Raw genomic sequence first — 13828 nt, 5'->3', positions numbered from 1 at the left:
ATTGTTGCAGTGACAGATATTTAGTGATTTATGTCAGGAGTGCAAAATAATAAATCTGTATTATGCCACATTTTGAATAGAAATTCACCACTCACTCATATTCAGTCACGTCAGCAGCGGTTTATTTGTGTTCACATAGACTCACTGAACAGCGTCAATAAGGATTTATAGACCAAAAATGCATATCTGCAGAGATATATGGATATATTTATCTATGTTTACTTCATATTTCTTCAGACAGAATCGTCATTTCTATTCATTTTCCACGGATTTACGCGATCAGATGATAAACAGCCTCTCCCAGCGATCTGTGTATGTGTTTGCTGTGTTGTCAGCTCGTGCTGTGTGTGACTCAGTCTCCGATTGGGCCTTCCCAATGTCAATCTGAGAGTGTAATATCTGGACACTGCCACATCGTGTCACATGCTTCCTGCACACTTCCTGGTAGTTATCTGGCCAAAACAACACTGAAACACCTCTGTACACACGAAATATCCGAATAATAAACCCGCGATTACGATAGTAAAGCTTGGTATGAGAATTTCTTGAGATCTGGGTCGTTTTTATAAAAAAAAATTGAAAATTAACATCGGAAATGCTAACTTGTGCAGCGATGAAAAAGGCTACAAATAACATATTTTTACAACAGTAAACGACCAAATTCCACCCCTGATCGCTAAAGGAAGTTATTATAAACACTCAATCGGGGTTTAATTTTCATAAATTGTCTGATGTAGCTTGATGCTAACGTTAGCTCCGATGCTACTAATAGCAGGTGCTTTTCTTCTTCATAATGCATTTTTGTCTCGATAATTCACGTAAGGTCGTAAGAAAATGTTTTGTTGTATTTTTATAGTAAGACTTTTGATAAATAAGGGCTAAATGCAAAGAGATACTGAAGTGAGATCGCTTCTTTGTTGCTTTGTAAAGCCTGAAAAACCACAATCAAGGCTAATAAAGGTGGAATAAAAACAAAAGAATAATGATAAAAGAATAATGCGGATAATGTGTCATACCTGGCGGAGGTGTGAAAGACTCGTTTGGTGAGAACAATACAATAATGAATCGGGCAGCTTTCAACAGTGAAACATACACAAAGAGCACAGGAATGTTTACATGTGAGATCTTATAGAGATGACAAGGGCCATAAATCAATCTGATTAGCCTTCTCTAAAAACACACATGACATGGCCTTAGAAAATATTTCATAAAATTCACAGTTTTACAGATTCAATTATGAAAATTTTTATGAAGTTTTGGAAGACTTGTGGCCTTAGCTACACTGTGTTTTCAAACTCATTTCCTACATCAACATTTTTTAAAATACATTTAAAACATTTGTTTTTAATATTTTTATTTTTGTTTTTATGTCTGAGCTTATATATCTGTATTATCATATGTAGACGGTCAAATGCTGGTGCCAAGCTCTCTTCTGCTGTCATCACCTGGAGTGCTGCCAAATCCTCCGTCAAGGCGGAGACACAAATATATGTGTGTGTAGTGTGTGTGTGTGTGTGTGTGTGTGTGTGTGTGTGTATATATATATATATATATATATATATATATATATATATATATATATATATATATTATATATATATATATATAAATATAAACATACACATTTACTTTCTAAAGAGAGAGAGTTTGTATTTAAATTGTACCAATTTATTGGTATGGTATTTCCTATTAATATTTTCCAGAAGCTGCAAATATGAAATACAGCGCCAGTGTTTCCAGCACAAATGATTTACCTTCTAATGCTCAGGTCACTGGGCGACGCACAGTGCTTCCTGCACACAGCACCGATAACAGCCATATAGGAATCCTCACCATCCTGTACAACAACATTGGGAAGGATTTGTCACGGGTATCCATGCCAGTGGCTCTCAATGAACCGCTTGGTTTATTACAGCGTGTCAGTGAAGATCTGGAATATTCTGAACTCCTGGATATTGCAAACCACACAGATGACCCTTTTGAAAGAATGGTAAGAGAAATGGGAATCATGTATAAAACTTTGCATGTATTTTATGCAAATTGTGTATACTGTGTTAGGTGCTTGATATTTTTGTGGGATGTTTTGTAACATTTAAGTGACACACAACTGGCACTGGGGCAAACAATGAAAGATACGGCAATAGGCAATGACGTTCAATATGAAATCAATTTCTTTTGTGAGGTGCAGATTAGCAGTCACTAAAGAAAATGTCTTGACAAATTATGGGGAAAAAAAGAGGAATCTGAGTGATGCCACAACAAAGAAATAATCAAAAGCCGATTTGGGGTCCAGGGGACAAGTGAGCGGGCCAGAGCTGTCGAACCTTTTATGCTACATTGCTAAGAGGGAGCTAGCTCCCTGGAGGTGGCATGATGACAGAGTCTGATAGAGGCCGTCATTGTCATACCTAAAGGACCAGAGCAAGCAAGGTCGGGATGTTCAGGTTATAGAATCTGACAAAAGTGGACGAGCGAGGACCAGCCGGCAGCCTCACAGATGTCCTTGATCGAGACACCCCTAGACCAGGCCCAAGAAGAGGCCATCCCTCTAGTGGAGTGGGCTCTTACTCCTATGGGGCACTCAAGGCCCATAGAGGAGTAACAGCGAGCGATAGCGTCGACTATCCAACGCGACAGGTGCTGCTTTGAGACTGAAGACCCCTTGGTGCGGCCACCAAAACAGACTAAAAGCTGGTCAGATTGCCGGAACAGCTGTGACCGCTCAATGTGACCGCGGAGGGGTTCAACCACCTAGAACCTCTCAGGAAACACACAATGAGGCTGTTTCAACCCACTGGTTGGCCGGCGATAGCATGAAATGCTGTGGTGGCTGCTATGTACACCTCGAGCGTTGAAGGGGTGAGACCCTTGTCTAGACGCTCTTCCAAAAATGACAGTGTCGGAGATGTGTCACACTCAACAGGGTCTTAGTTTCGTGCTGAGCACCAGTCGACGAAGACTGACCTTTTTTGGGCGTAGAGGCGTATTGTAGACTGGGCTCTCGCCTGAGGATCTGCTTCAATGTCGACATCCTGAACTTCCGTCTCATGAGGGAGAGGTTCAGGAGCCTGAGGTCTAAAATAGGTCTGAGACCGCCATCTTTCTTGGGGACAAGGAAATAACGGTTGTAGAACCCCAATCTGCTTTCTGAGGGAGGAACTATTTCTATGGCTCCCTTCCTTAGTAGAGTGATTACTTCAGTGCAATGGACCTGAGCATTGCCCGATTCTACCAAAAAACACACTCCAGACACGTAACGTTCAACTCGAGCAGCGCTCTAAATAGGGCTGTGCAAAAAAATAAAATGTGATTTTCATGCCCATCTCGTCAGTAAAGGCGCTTCTGTGATTAGAAGTACATCTCTCTAGAAATATGGCACATAGTCTTAGTGTTTATACTTGACTAACTGGGGCCCAGGTCAGGAAGCAGACAGACTGGCTAAACCGACCTTCTGCTAGCTGCCTCCCGTCACAGAAGTCAGTTAATTCTCAGCACATAGAGACTCTTTCACCTAGATATCACACTATAGAGACTGTGTCTGTTCCCCGAACTAGAAAATACAAAAAACGTCCAAACCAAGTTAAGGTTAACAATTTAATTGAGGTTCAACAAATAAAAAACAAATTCAATATGGATAAACAAATGATAAAGATTGGCTTATTGAATATCAGATCCATTTCTACGAAAACACTTTTTGTAAATAATATGATAACTGATCATAATATAGATGTGCTGTTTGACAGAAACTTGGCTAAAACCTGATGATTACACTATTTTAAATGAGTCCACCCCCCAAGATTATTGTTATAAACACGAGCCGCGTCTAAAAGGCAAAGGGGGAGGAGTTGCTTCAATTTATAACAACGTTTTCAGGATTTCTCAGAGGGCAGGCTTCAAGTATAACTCGTTTGAAGTAATGGTGCTTCATATAACATTATCCAGAGAAACCAATGTTAATGATAAATCCCCTGTTATGTTTGTACTGGCTACTGTATACAGGCCACCAGGGCACCATACAGACTTTATTAAAGAGTTTGGTGATTTTACATCCGAGATAGTTCTGGCTGCAGATAAAGCCTTTATAGTTGGTGATTTTAATATCCATGTCGATAATGAAAAAGATGCATTGGGATCAGCATTTATAGACACCAGTCAACTCACCAGTCTGTGCTGCCACCGTGGTTCCTGCGTTACTCTCCGACCTTTCATCATCATCATACTTCTAATAAACTTACTCGTACTTGCATTTGTCTCCTGTCCTCCATTAGCGCCGTTACAGAACGATCAGACCCTCATGGAGGCAGCGAGTACTCAAGCTTCATCTCTGGAGGAATTTCTCAGCGCCAGTGTTCGGAGGATGGACTCCCAGGAGAGGACTCTTAACGACACTGGTCGCGCGGTCCAAGCCTTGGTAACGCAGGTGTCCGAGCTCACCCAGCAGTTCCATCTTCTTCGAGCGCCCACTGCGCCACCCACACCGCCCGCTCTCCCGGTACCACCAGTGACCACCTCCCAGCCGGAACCGCGTCTTCCTATCCCGGAAGCATACTCGGGTGAGCCCAACTTTTGTAGAGCATTCCTAACCCGCTGTGATATGCATTTTGCCCTGCAACCCAGGACATTCGCCAACGAGAGGGCGAAAGTGGCCTTTGTGCTCACCTTACTCTCTGGGAGGGCGGCACTATGGGGGACGGCGGTGTGGGAGAACCAGGACCCATGCTGCGACTCGTTCCTGGCGCTCTCCGAGGAGATGAGGCGGGTCTTCGATCGGGCCGTCGCAGGACGGGAGGCGGCCAGGAGGCTGGCGGAGTTACGCCAGAGGGAGAGGTCCGTCTCAGACTTCTCTATCGAATTCAGAACCCTGGCGGCGGAGTGCCATTGGAACGAGGAGGCGCAGTGGGACATGTTCCTGCATGGGCTGGCTGACCGCGTCCAGAGGGAGATCTACGCCCTGGATCTGCCCCCCTCTCTTAATGGACTCATTGATCTAGCGTTACGGGTGGATGCCCGCCTCACTCGGATGGAGAGGAGGGGGCTGTTCAACACCCCATCCAGGGGCCCGGCGGACGGGCGATTCAGTGGCGGAGACGTGGTCAGCCCCACCTACGATCACGAGCCCATGCAGGTAGGGCGAGCTCGGCTTTCCCGGGAGGAGAAGGAGAGGCGGAGATCCCTGGGTCTTTGCATGTACTGCGGGGGAGCCGGACATCAAGCCCATACCTGTCCAGTAAAAGGCCAAGCCCGGTAGTACGCATGAGGCTACTATCGGGTGGGATCTCTGCCGAGAAGACCTCATCACCGCCATCATCTACGCTCCTTCCGGTAAGACTGCGGTGGTCAGCACAGACACACCACTGTCAGGAGCGGTGTTATCCCAACGTTCTCCCTTAGACGACAAGGTCCACCCTTGCGCGTATTTTTCTTATCGTTTATCTCCTGCAGAGAGTAATTACGATATTGGTAACAGAGAATTGTTGGCAGTCAAGATGGCATTGGAGGAATGGCGACACTGGTTAGAAGGATCGGGGGTTCCTTTTATAGTATGGACTGACCACAAGAACTTAGAGTACATTAGCACCGCCAAAAGGTTGAACTCCAGGCAGGCTCGATGGGCACTTTTTTTCGGACGTTTTGATTTTACTATTTCGTACCGCCCGGGCTCCAAAAATATCAAACCCGATTCCTTGTCTCGTATTTTGGACCATTCCGAACGCCCGTCCACTCCCGAGTGTATTTTTCCTGAGACATTAGTGGTCTCCACTCTCACATGGGAGATCGAATCGAAGGTCAGAACGGCCTTAGAAGGGGTAACGCCTCCGCCCGGGTGCCCACCGAACCGCTTATTTGTGCCGGAGGGATTAAGGTCCAACGTTATCCAGTGGGGACATTGCTCTAATGTGGCTTGCCATCCAGGGGTTAACCGTACTAGATTTTTAGTCAAGCAACGATTCTGGTGGCCACAATTTTGTTTTGGCTTGCTCGGTATGTGCCACTGGTAAGGCTTCCAATCGGTCCCCGGATGGGTTACTCCAACCGCTGCCGGTACCTTCGAGACCCTGGTCCCATATCGCACTAGATTTTATTACCGCCCTCCCGCCCTCCCAGGGCAACACGGTTGTTTTAACCGTGGTGGACCGGTTCTCGAAGGCCGCCCATTTTATTCCTTTGGCCAAGTTGCCCTCAGCCAAGGAGACAGCGTTGACCGTCATAGACCACGTCTTTCGTTTACATGGCCTCCCGATAGACGTGGTTTCTGACAGAGGACCCCAATTTGTGTCTAAATTTTGGCGAGAATTCTGTAAATTACTAGGAGCGACTGTAAGTCTGTCCTCAGGGTTTCACCCCCAGAGCAATGGCCAGACCGAGAGAGCCAACCAAGATTTGGAAAGGGTGTTGCGATGTTTGGTCTCCAAGAATCCTTCCTCCTGGAGCCAACAATTGTCTATGGTGGAGTACGCCCACAATACCTTACCAGTATCGGCTACGGGCCTATCTCCTTTTGAGTGTAGTGTAGGGTACCAGCCACCAATTTTTCCCAGTATGGAATCCGAGGTTGCGGTCCCCTCCGTTCACGCCTTCGTCCAGAGGTGCCACCGCACTTGGACCAGAGCCCGCGAGACTCTACTCCAAGTGGGGGCGCGCACCAAGGCCAAAGCCGATCGCCACCGGTCTAGGCCTCCCGTATACGTCGTGGGTCAAAAGGTGTGGCTTTCTACTAAGAACATTCCTCTCCGTTCCGTTTCTAATAAACTGGCTCCCAAATTTATCGGCCCGTTTACTGTCACCAAGATCATTAGTCCGGTGACAGTCCGCCTCAAACTCCCTCCGACGTACAGGAGAATTCACCCCGCCTTTCATGTATCCAAAATAAAGCCTGTATTTTATTCTCCCATTAATCCGCCTACCCCGGTCCCTCCCCCGCCGCGTCTCGTAGATGGGGAGACCACTTATTTGGTTAATCGTATTCTGGACTCTAGAAGGAGGGGACGCGGATTTCAGTACTTGGTGGACTGGGAGGGTTACGGTCCGGAGGAGAGAAGTTGGGTACCTGCTAGGGACATCCTGGATCATTCCCTTATCGATGATTACAATCGACAGGTAAGAGATTCTGGGGACGCCAGGAGGCGTTCTTAAGAGGAGGGGTACTGTCACGGTTTGTGAATGCACCGTCTCCAGCTGTAGTCAGGTTACGTCATGTTGATTGTTTCATGTGGGTGTGGTCGCTGATCACTGATCAGCGGCAGGTGCGGCTAGTTCCCACAGACTATTTAACACCCTGTCTTTCGTTTCCTGTTTGTCTGATCGTTGTTTGTAGATCCTGGTGTTTGATATCGTGTTCGTGTTGTTCCTGCCTTGCCTTGTCGCCGTTCTGTTCGGATCCTGTCGTCACGCTTGGAATACACTCACCACTATTGGATTATCACCGCTGTCATCGTCGTTCCACGCACCCCACGTCTCAACTCACCAGTCTGTGCTGCCACCGTGGTTCCTGCGTTACTCTCCGACCTTTCATCATCATCATACTTCTAATAAACTTACTCGTACTTGCATTTGTCTCCTGTCCTCCATTAGCGCCGTTACAGTTTCAAGTATCGAAGAACCATCACTTCTACCACAAAAGACTGCTTTTTAAGTTATCTTCCTGATGTATCCGAATTCCTTAGCATATCCAAAACCTCAGAACAACTTGATGATGTAACAGAAACTATGGACTCTCTCTTTTCTAGCACTTTAGGCAAGGCAAGTTTATTTATATAGCACATTTCGTACACAATGGTAATTCAAAATGCTTTACATAAGAGAAAGTAAAATAATCATGAAGAAAAATAATAACAAAAATAAAACAAGTAATTTTAAAACTTTTAAAATGATTAAAACATTTTAGAACAGTTAATAATAAAACAATAATAAAACATAAAACAGTGAAAATATAGTGCAATCAGTTCGGACATTGCACAGTGCTCATTCAACAAATGCACAGCTAAAAAGATGCGTTTTGAGTCTAGATTTAAATGTGACTAGTGTTTTAGCACATCTGATCTCTTCTGGAAGCTGATTCCAACTGCGGGCGGCATAGTAACTAAAGGCAGACTCCCCTTGTTTTGTGTGAACCCTTGGTATTTCTAACTGACTTGATCCTAATGATCTGAGTGCTCTGTTAGGTTTATATTCAGTGAACATATCTGCAATATATTTCGGTCCTAGGTCATTAAGTGACTTATATACGAGTAAAAGTACTTTAAAATCAATCCTAAATGTAACTGGAAGCCAGTGTAAGGACCTGAGGACTGGTGTGATATGCTCAGATTTTCTGGTTCTAGTCAGAATCCTGGCAGCAGCGTTCTGGATGAGCTGCAGCTGTCTAATGGTCTTTTTGGGAAGGCCAGTGAGGAGCCCATTACAATAGTCCACCCTGCTGGTGATAAAGGCATGAACAAGTTTCTCCAAGTCTTGACTGGAAACAAAACATCTAATTCTTGCGATGTTTTTTAAATGATAGTATGCTGATTTAGTTACTGCTTTGACATGACTACTGAAACTAAGGTCTGTCTCCAGAATCACACCAAGATTCCTGACTTGATTTTTAGTTGTTTGACCCCTAGAGTCAAGGTATGCATTCACCTTGAACACTTCATCTTTGTTTCCAAATGCAATGACTTCAGTTTTTTCCTTGTTTAACTGAAGAAAGTTCTGGCACATCCAATTATTAATTTCTTCAATGCAATGGCAGAGGGAGTCAATGGGGCTGTAGTCATTTGGAGATAAGGCTAGGTAAATCTGGGTATCATCAGCATAGCTGTGATAGGCAATTTGGTTATTTCTCATTATTTGACTTAGTGGAAGCATATACAGGCTAAACAAGAGCGGTGCAAGAATTGACGCTTGTGGGACTCCGCATGTCATGGATGTCCATTTAGACTTATGCTCTCCTAGACTCACATAATAGCCTCTCCCTTCTAAGTATGATCTGAACCATTTGAGTACCATCCCAGAAAGCCCGACCCAGTTTTCCAGTCTCTCTAGTAGTATGTTATGATCGACAGTGTCAAACGCAGCACTGAGATCTAGCAATACCAGCACTGATATTTTGCCAGAGTCACAATTTAAGCGAATATCATTTATTATCTTAATGAGTGCTGTCTCTGTGCTGTGATGTGGTCGGAAACCAGATTGAAAATTGTCCAGGTATCCATTTGAGTTTAAGTATTTGTTCAGCTGATTAAAAACTACCTTTTCTATAATTTTGCCTATAAAAGGAAGATTAGATATTGGTCTAAAATTGCTCAAAAATGTGTTATCAAGATTGGTCTTTTTCAGGAGGGGCTTTACAACTGCAGTTTTTAGGGAGTTTGGAAATGTCCCAGAAAGAAGTGAGGCATTCACCACTTCTAAGAGATCTGCTTTTAAGCAGTCAAGCACACTTTTGAAAAAAGATGTGGGAAGTGTGTCAAGACAACAGGTTGATGATTTTAGTTTCTGCACTATGTCTTCCAGAATTTGCTATCAATTTTTTCAAATTTAGACATAGTATCTTTTTGATATTTTGGCCGAATCTGTCTGACCTCTGCATTACTTGAGGATGTGCTAATCGCCTTCCTGATATTTATGATCTTCTCAGAAAAGAAAGAAGCAAACTCATTGCATTTGCTGTCTGATAGCATATCAGTGGGAATCTGACTTGGGGGGTTTGTCAGTCTCTCAACAGTGGCAAAAAGAGTATGAGTGTTATTTAAGTTACTGTTTATAAGGTTTGAGAAGAAGTTCTGTCTAGCTGTGGCTAGTTTCACATTAAAAGCATGAAGGATGTCTTTATAGATGCTATAGTGAATTTCAAGTTTCGTCTTCCTCCACATCCGCTCGGCTTTTCTGCATTGTCTTTTCATAGTCTGAACTGCTGTTGATCTTCTCCAAACTGATTTCTGTCTGTTTGTTTTCTTACTGACTATTATTGGAGCAATATCATCAATACCATTCTTAACTTTTGAGTTAAAGGAATCAAGGAGAATATCAACAGAGTCTGCAGAAATTCTTGGTGTTAAAGATATAGCCTCCATAAATAGTACACTTGTGTTCTCGTTTATGCATCTCCTTCTGACAGAGACCGATCTAGATTCAGTGGTAGCAGAGATCAATATATCAAAGAAAATACAGAAGTGATCAGTGCTACGTCCTTAATAACAATGGATGAAATGTTTAGACCCCTACTGATGATCAGATCCAGAGTGTGTCCACCTTTGTGTGTGGGTCCATGCACATGCTGAATCAAGTCAAAAGTGTTTAGAACCGTTATCATTTCTTTTGTAGTTTTGTTTTCTGTATTATCTCTGTGAATATTAAAATCCCCTGAAATTGCAAAACAGTCAAACTCTGAGGAAATTATTGATAACATTTCTGTGACCTCTTCAACAAAGGCTGGAGAGTATTTTGGAGGCCTGTAAATAATAATAAACAGAATGCGTGGAGCACCTTTCAGCACAATCCCTAGATATTCGAAAGACAAGTACTGACCAAATGACATTTGCTTGCATTGATAGACATCTTTAAATAGAGCAGCTACACCCCCACCTCTTCTAACAGTCCTGCAGACACTCATGTAAGTGAAGTTAGGAGGGGCTGCTTCATTTAGGATTGTTGCACTGCAGCTGTCTTCAAGCCATGTTTCATTTAGAAACATAAAATCCAGATTGTTTGAGGTTATAAAGTCATTGATTAGAAATGATTTATTTTTTAGTGAGCGAATGTTTAAAAGTGCTAGCTTGATGGCAGTGCTATGTGTCTTTACATCAATCTTAGTTTGATGCATAATAGGCCGCAGATTAGATGAGTTTGCCCTTCGGCTTGAGAAGGCCTTAGACTTTCTATCACGTGATAAAACTGAAATAGAGAAAGCTACAGGCACACTGGGTTCCCGCTTGTTCAGTAGGCATTTGTGAATGTTGCTGCTATTATAGCTGAGACCCGACACATATCACTGAGAGCTGCTATCAGTTGTTTTTGGTTCACCTTCAGCAGATAGAGGGTTTGGGCCCTGGCGTTGTGGCAGCGGTCGGAGAGCTCTCATAGGAACAGGGCCCACAGGCTTTGGTGGTTGGGGGGCCCGCCGTTTTTTAGTTGATATCTGCGGGCTAGCAGCGAATGAGTGGGAGAGTTTAGTCCCAACATACACCAATTCCTCCATTTTCTGTGAGAAGCACAGAAGTGGAGATGCTGGAGAGAGGGATAATGTGTCTGGTGAGATGGGCTGTGTCTCTGGTGTTTCCGGTGGCTGTGATGTGTTGTCCTGGCTTCCCTGGCTGTTTTCCAGAAAGTTGTCCTTGGGTGGTGAATCTTGTAGCTGTTTTGATACATCACAGTCAGTCTGTGAGGAGCTCTGTGGGCAGGGCTCAGCAGGGATAGTGTCTATCAGCAGTGATTGTTTTGGCTGCATGTTGTTATCCTTGTCCTTGTGGGATATGTCAACCACATGATGATTCGGACCCGGTGTGTGTGTGCTGAATGGATTGACACACTCTGCTGAAGGATGACGAAGGGAGAAGAAGATATTGTCCTTAAACACTCTTGCACCTAGTTTGTTTGGGTGAAGGCCATCCGGTTTAAACAATTGTCTATGCCCCCAGAAAAGATTGAAGTTGTCAATGAAATGTACTCCTTTTATATTACAAGATCTTTGTAGCCATGTGTTCAGCCCAAGCAACCGTGAAAACATATTTGTTCCCCTAGCTGGGAGTGGTCCACTGATGAACGACTGAACTTTGAGTCTTCGAAGTGTTTCAAAGAGTTCAATGAAGTCCTTCTTAAGGAGTTCTGACTGCTCTTTCCGAATATCATTCTTCCCCACATGGATGATGATTCGATTTGCAGTTTTGTGCTTCATCAGAATGTTCTGAAGTTCCTTGTTCACATCAGAGACTGTTGCTTGAGGAAGGCAGCATGTTGTTGTAGTCCTGCTACGGATGTTTCTGATAACAGAGTCACCCACTATCAGAGTCCTGGGCTCGGCTGCGCTCTGAGCTGAAAGCCGCTGTCTGCTCGTCCTTGAGCGCCTGTTAGTAGCGGAGTTTGCTGCTGGCTGATCAGATCCATATTTAAATACATTTGGGGATTCCTCACCCACATTTATTAATGCTTGAAATCTGTTCTCCAGATGTATAGGGGGTGGTAGAATACCAGTATTTACAAGCCTTGTCATAGTCGAATCTGGGGTAGAGGAAGCAATGGCAACAATACGAGAAACTCGTGACAATCTGATATCTTGTGTTCCTTTGGGTCTCGCTCCCTGTTTATGCCATTGATTAGTGTGGCGATCAGTTTCGGCTTGTTCCTCTACACTTGGTATAAACTGTTGAGATTCAGAAGATTCATGGGACTCACCGGCTGTATGCTGAGAGGGTCCATGACGACGGTCTGCTAAGTGTTCCGTCTGTTTTGGAAGTCCAGAAAGTAACTTTGTTTCAAGAATCACAATCCTTTCTAGAAGTTTGCAGCAGTTCATGCAACAAGTAAATCCAACAGGAGGCATTTTCTCTCTCTTCTGTTTGGTAGGCAGTTGTTTTCCCGTCTCCGGAATGTAAGCTGTTTGCAGTGGGAGACGAAGTCTTCTTTTTGTAGTATTATTCCAGTCCCAGTGTTTTTAGTTTCAGCGTTTGTGCCAAAAATCTGTTGTTTGAGCACTGTGCTGATCTGCTGAAGTAAAAATCTTAGAAAAATCTGAGAAAAGTACAGAAATAAGAAGCAAAGCGCAGAGCAGTAAGCTAGAACGTCCGAACGGTAGCAAAGCCGGAAGCAACAACTTTAAATACAGTTGCTCCTTTACGCTTAAGGAAGGTTAAGGAAAACATTTTGACACCATGGTATAATGAGCATACTCGCACCCTAAAGAGAGCAGCCCGAAAAATGGAGCGCAGCTGGAGGAAAACAAAACTAGAGGTATTTCGTATTGCTTGGCGGGAAAGTAGCATATCCTATAGAAAAGCATTAAAAACTGCTAGATCTGATTACTTTTCTTCTTTTTTAGAAGAAAACAAACATAACCCCAGGTATTTATTCAATACAGTGGCTAAATTAACGAAAAATAAAGCCTCAACAAGTGTTGACATTTCCCAACACCACAACAGTAATGACTTTATGAACTACTTTACTTCTAAAATCGATACTATTAGAGATAAAATTTCAACCATTCAGCCGTCAGCTACCGTATCATATCAGACAGTGCACAATAGACCCCCTGAGGAACAGTTCCACTCATTCTCTACTATAGGAGAGGAAGAATTGTATAAACTTGTTAAATCATCTAAACCAACAACATGTATGTTAGACCCTATACCATCTAAGCTCTTAAAAGAGGTGCTTCCAGAAGTCATAGGTCCTCTTCTGACTATTATTAATTCCTCATTGTCATTAGGATATGTCCCCAAAACCTTCAAACTGGCTGTTATTAAGCCTCTCATAAAAAAGCCACAACTTGACCCCAGAGAACTTGTTAATTATAGACCAATCTCGAATCTCCCTTTTCTGTCCAAGATACTAGAAAAGGTGGTATCCTCACAATTATATTCCTTCTTAGAGAATAATGGTATATGTGAGGATTTCCAGTCAGGATTTAGACCGTATCATAGTACTGAGACTGTTCTCCTTAGAGTTACAAATGATCTGCTCTTATCATCTGATCGTGGGTGTATCTCTCTATTAGTTTTATTGGATCTTAGTGCTGCGTTTGACACAATTGACCACAACATTCTTTTGCATAAACTTGAACACTTTGTTGGCATCAGTGGAAGTGCATTAGCATGGTTTAAATCGTACTTATATGACCGCCATCAGTTCGTAG

General features: G+C 43.5%; 1 pseudogene; it reads left to right on the top strand.

The window, feature by feature from the left end:
• Positions 1-13828, top strand: part of LOC127934947 (oxysterol-binding protein-related protein 6-like) — a 151169-nt pseudogene that overhangs the window by 52033 nt on the left and 85308 nt on the right.

Source organism: Carassius gibelio, chromosome A19, assembly GCF_023724105.1.
Source record: "Carassius gibelio isolate Cgi1373 ecotype wild population from Czech Republic chromosome A19, carGib1.2-hapl.c, whole genome shotgun sequence".
Classification (NCBI taxonomy): Eukaryota; Metazoa; Chordata; class Actinopteri; order Cypriniformes; family Cyprinidae; genus Carassius; species Carassius gibelio.
The sequence above is the reverse complement of the archived record's forward strand: the minus strand, read 5'-3'. Positions and strand labels throughout refer to the sequence as shown.